Raw genomic sequence first — 9,154 nt, forward strand, 5'->3', positions numbered from 1 at the left:
AATTTTAGCCAGGGGCTAGGCTTTGGTTGAGGAATCATGTCTTTCCATTGTTTTGAAAAATGTGATCTTATTTTCACAATTTGAAGCCTAGGTATGCTTTTTCCAATCCATTTATGGTACAAAGTTTGCTGTCTGTCTTGGTTGCTGCTAGTTGTGAGTTTTATCTTTTTTTGAGTTTTCATGAATCTTAGATTTTTAATTTGGGGGGTTGCTGCACTAGGGTGCTGCTGGTTAGATGCCATTTACTGTCAACTGCCTGGGCTGCTAATTTAATAAGAATTTCAGGAGGTGTTGTGAATAATTGAAATTCTACCAGTATGTAATAAAACAAACAAAAAAAATCAGTATTGTAATACATGTATCCAAGAACTTCATTATATTAGATACTATGATGTATAGATTGCTTCAAATAAGGTCTGCTTTTTTCCTCACAGTACATATTTAATTGGAAATGTATTTAATAATTGATATTTAGATACTAGTGTTTAGTAGATGGCTATTTTTGGCTAAAATAAATCATTATATCATATAACATTATAACCATTCTCTTTCTTCTCATACTATCTCCTTACCTAATTGTGGTTGCTGTTTATCTCCTAATCAGCGGTGGTTTGTCCATTCTTTATTTTTCATTTGTTTTAAATAACCAAGTAACTCCTGCACATTTCTATTGTTCAATAAATATACAAATAGACAAGTTCATTAATGCAACACAAATATAAAAAGAATAATAATTAATTCTATTTTAACTCACATATTTGAGGTGAGAAATTTAAAATCTACTCTTAGCAACTTTCAAGTATATAATACATTGTTATTAACTATAGTCACCACGTTGTGCAGTAAATCTCTTGAGCTTATTCCTCCTGTCTAACTGAAATTTTGTATACTTGACCATCATCTCCCAATCCCGCTGCCACTGGTAACCGCCTTTCTACTCTGTTTTTATAAGCTCAATTGTTTTGGTTTAGTGGTTTTTTTTTTTTTTTTTTTTGAGACGGAGTCTCGTTCTGTCGCCCAGGCTGTAGTGCAGAGGCACCATCTTGGTTCACTGCAAGCTCCGCCTCCTGGGTTCACACCATTCTGCCTCAACCTTCCGAGTAGCTGGGACTACAGGCGTCCGCCACCACACCTGGCTAATTTTTATGTATTTTTAGTGGAGACGGGGTTTCACTGTGTTAGCCAGGGTGGTCTGGATCTCCTAACCTCGTCATCTGCCTGCCTTGGCCTCCCAAAGTACTGGGATTACAGGTGTGAGCCACTGTGCCCGCCAACATTTTTAGATTCTACGCATAAGTGAGAAGATGTGATTTTTGTCTTCTGTGTCTGGCTTCTTTTATTAAACATCGTGTCCTCTAGGAGCATTCATGTTGTCACAGATGACAGAATTTCCTGGGTTTTTAAAGGATAAATAGTATGTCATTGTGTGTATATATGCTACGTTTTTCTTATCCATTCATCCGTTGATGGACGCTTAGTTGATGCCATATTTTGAGTGTTATGAATAATACTGCCATGAACAGCGGGAGTGCAGGTATCTTTTTGACATACGAATTTCATTTTTTTTTTTTGGCTATGTATCCGGTAATAGTGGGATTGTTGGATCCTATGGTAGTTATATTTTTAGTTTTTTGAAAAGTATTCATACTGTTTTCCCTAATGGCTGTACCAATTTACATTCCCACCAACAGTACACAAGGGTTTCCTTTTCTCCACATCCTCATCAACACTTTTATTTTGGTCTTTATAACAATAGCCATTAGAGAATGATAATTAGGTTTTAAACCTTAGCCATTGCATGCAAAATTGTAAACCAACTATTACATATATTTGTATATTTTTGGTAGTTTTTTTTTTTTTTTTTGAAACAGAGTCTTGCTCTGTCACCCAGGCTGGAGTGCAATAGCACAATGTCGTCTCACTGCAATCTCCGCCTCCTGGGTTCAAGCCATTCTCCTGCTTCAGCCTCCTGAGTAGCTGGGATTACAGGTGCCTGCCACCACGCCCAGCTAATTTTTTGTATTTTTAGTAGAGACAGGGTTTCACTATGTTGGCCAGGCTGGTCTCGAATTCCTGACCTCGTGATCCACCTGCCTTGGCCTCCCAAAGTGCTGGGATTACAGGCGTGAGCCACGGCGCCCGGCCTATTTTTGGGTAGTTCTTCAAATCTAATCAATAACTATATATAAATTGTAAACTGCCTCCCTCTCTAAAAGCTCAATTTAGCATATTTTAAGTAATATTTACCAAAAACAACTCAAGATTTAGCTTGCTGCATTGAAGAAGAAAATCCAAACTAGAAACAGGGCCTATCAGTTGAAAACTCAAAGCAAAGAAATAAACAAATTAGTGTTGATTAATGATAATATTTGTAATATAACATATGCTAAAACACTGGGTAGTTCAGGACAATTTTGTTTGAAGGTCTGAGGAAAGAAAAATCAATTTTCTAAGACAAATCTGTTGAAAAATGAGCTTCCATGTCTAAATTGAAATAGGCAATGATTTTTTCTTTTTACTTTCAAATTGCTGTAGGCATTTTTAGAGTGGCAGAAAAATATATACTAATTTCACCTGCTTTTTGGATTAAGAATAAACACTATTAAATGAATGCAATTTTGGTAACTTATAAATATTTTACTACAAATTCATTTATAATTTACCTATTTTATAAACTTTTTTATGTCTTTAAAGTTGTATCTTATGAGATTTAGATAAGAGGATGAAGAATGGAAAAAGATGGTGAGTTATAAAAAACGGAGAGAAGGCAAAATGTGAGATAGGCAGAGAAGAATAAATCGTGAAAAAAAGAGCAGAGACAAGAAGGAAAAGAGAGGACTCTTTCCCCAGAAGTAAGGACTAGAGAAAAAGCCATCATGAGCCAATCTAGCTTCTTTCCTCCACTGTTGCTGTGTCAACTGTAATTGACTGATGTTTTTCAGGCTGACTTGCAGACCTTAGAGGTTGTAGCCATTATTCTTTCCTGAATTCTCATTGAATAGGCTCCTGTGCAGCCTCTTCCCTTCAGGGCTGCACTGACGAAGCTTCCTCAGTGTCAAAGCTTCTAAGCTTTCTAAATGAGAGACTTCTGTTCTAATCACATTATCTATCAGATGTTCTCACCAGTGTTAATTCTCACCTGGAACAAAGTCCTTCTCTGTCTTTGTTATTCATGTTGTCTCATTTGGAGTAAATTGAAATTGGGGCTAACTGTAAATCAGTAACCTGTGCCTCTCTCCGTGGAGTGTTTTGTTCTCTTCAGTGCTATTAGTTCTGCTTCCTGATTCTGCCACCTCAGGGATTCTTCACAGTTGCCTGGTATGCAATACCTAAACACTTAAGTAACATTCTCTATCTTTGAAATACTCAGAATATGTCTAGCTTGGATGCCTTTTAGAGATTCTGCTTAAAGAGACCACCGATTTTTTAAATATACATTTAGAATACCTCAGAGATAAGTTTCAAAGCATTTACATATGTGCATTGTTCATAATTTATTGGCAAAGTATGATATAGATTCACAAACAGTATAATAATATCATGCCAGTATAAGATAAAGATTAGCGAAGTGCTGCAAAACAAAAATAGCATTATGAGAAAAATATGAAGTGGAATTCTTAACTTGATTTTTGAAACTGCGGTCAAGGTGCTAATATTGTCGTTTTATTTGCCTTGGGACAATTAAAGAGTGTTTATGTCATACCCTCATTCAATTCACCTGTATAGCTTCTAAAAACCAGATGAATTGTGGTAGATGATGATGAAGTACAATAAACTTAAGTAGTAATTCCAGTTCCTACTGAGCTGGTTGTAGTATTAGAGATTTAATAAAGATTTCTTCCTGTCTTGAATATGTATGTGGCACATAATAAAATGGAGAGGCAAAGCTAACATTACTATCTGGTGATTAATTTAACTTTCTAGTTCCTTTGTTGAGTGCCTGTGCTAGGTACATGGAATCCAGGGTGAATATGGAATGATTTATGCCACTAAGTAGCTCACAGGAAAGTGGTGAGGAAACAGAAATGAACAACAACTTACATCAAACTAATATGCTCTGTGTTTTCCAAACAGTAAAATATCAAGACATTTACTATATTTATATATGTCTGTACTGTCACAGATCTGTTAGTTTAATGGGTGGTCCATTACCTTATCTTTAGGAAACAACCTTGCTTATGAGTAGGTCTCAGGTATTCAAATCATGTAGACCCATGGTCCCTGCTCTCAAGATACCCTAAAGGAAAAAGAAAGTAGAACAGAGACTATAGAACAAAATGCCTGTAAAATCATAAACTCTCTGATTATTTTCCATTTGTAAACTAAGCTATCTTAATAGTTTTCTATGGAATTAGAAAATTTATGTATGTAAAGCACTTTGACGTGTGCCTTCCATGGAAAAGCAGGTAAGAAATGGTAGCTGTTATTATTTTAAGTGGATATAAATGCCACAGTTGTACAGAAGAGAGAAACTTGTAAATCAGCTGTTGGGAAATTGTGGAAGACTGCAAGGAGGAGAATTTGCATGGCCAAGCTTGCTCTACCAATTAGAAAATGAAAACAAAAAGTGCAAAGGATCTTCTTGGTAGATAGAAGCAGTATGTGGTAGAGAGCAGCAAGAACACATGGCATTTTAGAGAAATCGTGAGTGGCTTGTATGACTGGAGAGATGGAGCAATTGGGGGTTGGAGACAATTGGCGAGGGATCCTTTTGGATAGTTAGGCATTGGCTGGACAGTTTGAACTCACCTAATAAATGTGTCTGATTGAAGGCATGGATTTTAGAGTGAGAATGATTCGGCTGAAAACCCAACTCAAACCTCCGCAGCTGTATGATATTTGGAAGCTGTATCTACTCTCTAAATTGCAGTTTTTAGTCTGTTAAATAGATATAATAATATTGCTTAACTCACAGGATAGTTGAAAAGATACATGAGATAAGGTAACATAACAAATGTGTACTACATCAGTTGTATCATTTGTTGAATGTTTATTATTAGCCTAAAAGTTATGAAAATCCACAGAAAGATTTAAGCAGGAGAGATAGATGATCTTATTTTAATTATACAGGGTTCATTGGATGAGCATGGAGATATTGGATTGTGGTTAAAGGGTTGAGAGTTTGAATACAGGGAAAGAAGCTGAGATGGCTTTTGTAGAGCCATCTACATTGAGAAATGAGGAAGCTTTCTCATTGAGAAATGAGGAAGCTTTCTCATTGAGAAATGAGGAAGCAAAGTCATGACTATAGACATGAGGAGGTGGGAAGATAAAGGGATTTTAAGAAGGTCAAGGCCATAAATTTAGTGGCTAATTCAATAGGGAAAGTGTCTGAGTGAGAAGGAGAAGTGGAAGCTTATTCATGTGTTTGACTTGGCTGACCAAAGTAAGTTTTGGAGTCTTTCACTGATGTGGAAGATATATTAGAAAGTTCAGAAACAAAGTAAGTCAAGGAGGGGAGAGCCAGGGGATATTCAATAAGAAATCTGCAATAATTACTTGGAAGCAGGTGGTCCTAGTTCATTTTCTGTTGCTTACAACAGAATACCTGAAACTGGGTAACTTATAAGGAAACAAAATTTATTTCTTACAGTTACGAAGGCTGGGAAGTCCCAGATCAAGGAGCTGCATCTGATTAGAGCTTTTTTGCTGGTGAGGACTCTGCAGGGAGTCAGTAAAGGGCATCCTATGGAAAGAGGCCTGAACATGGTAGCTCAGGTCTGTCTCCCTCTTTTTATAAACCTATCAGTTTCCCTCTTTGATAATCCATTAATGCATTAGCTCATTAATACATTAATTCATTAATGGGTTAGTGCATTCACGGGAGCAGAATCCTCATAATCCAACCACATTTTAAAGGCCCTTACCTCTCAATAATGCCACATTGGGGATTAAGTTTCAAAATGTGGTGAAGGAGACAGTCAAACCGTAGAAGAAGCATAGATTTAGCAACAACAAGAGTTTCTAAATAGAGATAAAAAGTATGAATCAGCACGTAAAGGAGAGTTAAAGCCTTGGAAGAAAATGAATTTACTCAGGAAGAATAGAGAGATGGGAAAAGCTGAAGACAGGGCCAGGTGTGAAAACCATCAGAGAGAGTGTAAGCAGAGAAAATCCTTTGAATGAATCTGGGCAGGAATGGCTTGAGAGGTAGGAGAAAACCAGGCTACAGTAATACTGCAAAAGCATGATGAATTTTTCAAAATGGTTAAGTGAAATTCAAATGCTCAGAAAATGTAGGAAGGTAAAGTATCAGTTAGAATTTTTTTGCTGTGTGAAAGAGAAAACACAATTCAAATGAATACACAAAAATCGAATTTTATCTCATGTGACAAGTAGAATGAAAATTGCTCTGGGTTTGGTTTACTTAGTGGGACTATACAAAGTGATGATAAAATCATAATTGTTCCTACAATAAAAGGCTTCCCACTTAGGCTGGCTCGTCTTGTAATCCTACAATGATTGCCATGATTCGACATAGCACATACAAACCTTGAAACTGCCAGAGACAGAAGGAGGAGTATTTCTTTCCCTGCCCAGCAGACTTTCTCTTACACTTTGTGGTAGGCAGAATAATGCCCCCCACTGACATATCCACATCCTAATTCTTGGAACCTGTAAATGAATTATGTTGTGTGCAAAGCTGAATTAAGATTGTGGCTAAAATTAAGATTGCTAATCAACTGACCTTAGATTCAGAGTTTATCCTGGATTATCCAGGTGGACCAAGTGTATCACAAATGACCTTAAGAGGGAGGCAGAAAAGGGAGAACAAGAGAGATTGCAGTGTGAAAATGATGTGGTCCTATATTGCTTGTTGTGAAGATAGAAGGATGGGGCAGGTATGAGACAAGGAATGCAGGCAGCCTCTAGAAGATTAAAAATAGCAAGCAAATGGATTATCTCCCAGAATATCCAGCAGGAATGCAGCTTTGCTGGCATCTACATTTTAGCCCAGTGAGACCCATTTTGGACTTAGGACCTCCCAAACTGTAAGTTGATGTTGTGTTGTTTTAAGGCAGTTTGTGATAATGTGTTAGAGCATCCGTCCCCAACCTTTTTGACACCAGGGACGGGTTTCACGGAAGACACTTTTTCCATGGACCAGGACAGAGAAAAGAGGGGGCTGGTTTTGGGTTGATTCAAGTGCATTACATTTATGGTGCACTTTATTTCTATCATTATTACATTATAATATCTAATGAAATGATTATACAATTCACTATAATGTAGAATCAGTGGGAGCCCTGAGCTCATTTTTCTTGCAACTAGACTGTCCCATCTTGGGGTGCCAGGACACGGTGACATATCATCACGCATTAGATTCTCAGAAGGAGTGTGTAACCTAGATTCCTCTCATGCACAGTTCACAACAGGGTTTGTGCTCCAATGAGAGTCTAATGCCATGGCTGATCTGACAGGAGGGGGAGCTCAGGTGGTAATGCTTGGTACCTGTGGCAGTGGTGGTATAGGTGATAATGCTCAATACAGATCCGTGGCCTGGGGGTTGGGGACCCCTGTATTACAGTGACTACAGAAAATGAACATACACCCCACTAGCAAGAGTTGCATTGTGGGCCCATGCCTAAAGTATTCACTTCCAAGGGGAATTGAATTTCCTAGGCAGGCTGAGGCTGTTATGAAGCATATGGTCCCCTGATTCCTGAAAAAGTCTTGGGGATGGGAGGGAAAGGCTGTTGGATAGGCAACAAACTATCATATTCAGGCAAGGATGGAAAATTTATCTATTAAATTTGACAGTTTGGGGGCCAATAATGATATATAGAGAGGAAATTCAGTGGGCAATAGGAAACTATTGGCTGACAAAATAAATATTTTAAAGTAACTTGTACATAAATAAAAGGCAATATAGAAACCTAATCATTTATATAGAAATAAAATTGTTTTATGTTTTCTTTTAATATGGGTGATAATGGAAATCTTTTTATGTAGAAAGAGCCAGATGGGAACAGGAGTGAGAAAGGTAGAAGATGAATGATTAAGGATGAAAACTCCCTCAAGAGATTTTATTTGACCAAGTATGTCCACATTGTTACTTAAAAGCATATGTTTACTTCCTGTAAGAAATCTATAAAAATCATTTTAGAGTATGAATAACAATCTTCTTACATGTTTATTTTACAAATTTTGATTTTCTCTGTAATGGTAATTTGTAAAACATAGGTACTAATATTTCACAATTCATTTATTTATATAATAATTCTACTTGTACCTAGCATCAATTCAGTGAAAGCTGTGATTAAGAGGTTTCACATGAATGGAGCTGGAAGCCATTATCCTCAGCAAACTAACACAGGAACAGAAAACCAAACAGCGCATGTTCTCACTTACAAGTGGGAGCTGAACAATGAGAACACATGGACACAGGGAGGGGAAAAGCACACACTGGGGACTGTCAGGGGAGGGCAGGGGGAGGAAGAGCCTCATGATAAACAGCTAATGCCTGCAGGGCTTAATACCTAGGGGATGTGTTGATAGGTGCAGCCAACCACCATGGCACACATTTACCTGTGTAACAAACCTGCACATCCTTCACATGTACCCCGAACTTAAATTTAATTAAAAAAGAAAAAAAAGTTTCAAATTATAGTGTCAGCTAGAACTGGTGATGTCTTCCTAAATACAGCTTAAAACTTCATAAAGGAGCTCTCCTGAGATTTCTTACCATGGAATATCTTCTATTTGAAATCTCCTCTAATAGGATATTTTGGTACTTCAGAAATTCACTCTCTTGGATTCATTTCAAGAGGGGCTTTATATTGATGACTGTCTCTTTGGGGTAGCAACAGAAGGATAATTGGGTAGAGCGACCAGCCTGGTTGCAATCCTACATCTATGATTATATGACTCCTGTTCTGTTCTTTAGCATCATTTTAAACTGGTTTCTTGAATTCAACTTTGCTTTTGGAATGCGTGAAGCAGATTTTCCCTGGATTATTGTTCCGTGTTTATTTATACAACAACCACAGAGTTAGAGGAGAACAAATGCCCATATGAGGAAGCTGACGATTATTGCCGTGGCAGATAAAAACTCCCTGCTATTTATTATAATCGAGCGGAAGAAAGCAAATAGTGGAGGCAGAGAGTTTGTTATCGATTGCACAGCAACCCTACTATGTTTCCTTTATCAGCT

General features: G+C 37.4%; 1 long non-coding RNA gene across 1 annotated transcript; it reads left to right on the forward strand.

The window, feature by feature from the left end:
• The first annotated feature begins 1,075 nt into the window (after positions 1–1,075).
• On the forward strand, positions 1,076–8,588 carry LOC134760356 (uncharacterized). The gene is made up of 4 exons (XR_010137684.1): positions 1,076–1,611; positions 6,068–6,077; positions 7,958–8,039; positions 8,238–8,588. It is a non-coding gene; the product is annotated as an uncharacterized LOC134760356 (long non-coding RNA).
• Positions 8,589–9,154: the final 566 nt, after the last annotated feature.

The sequence above is a fragment of the Pongo abelii genome, chromosome 17, assembly GCF_028885655.2.
Source record: "Pongo abelii isolate AG06213 chromosome 17, NHGRI_mPonAbe1-v2.0_pri, whole genome shotgun sequence".
NCBI classification, from domain to species: Eukaryota; Metazoa; Chordata; class Mammalia; order Primates; family Hominidae; genus Pongo; species Pongo abelii.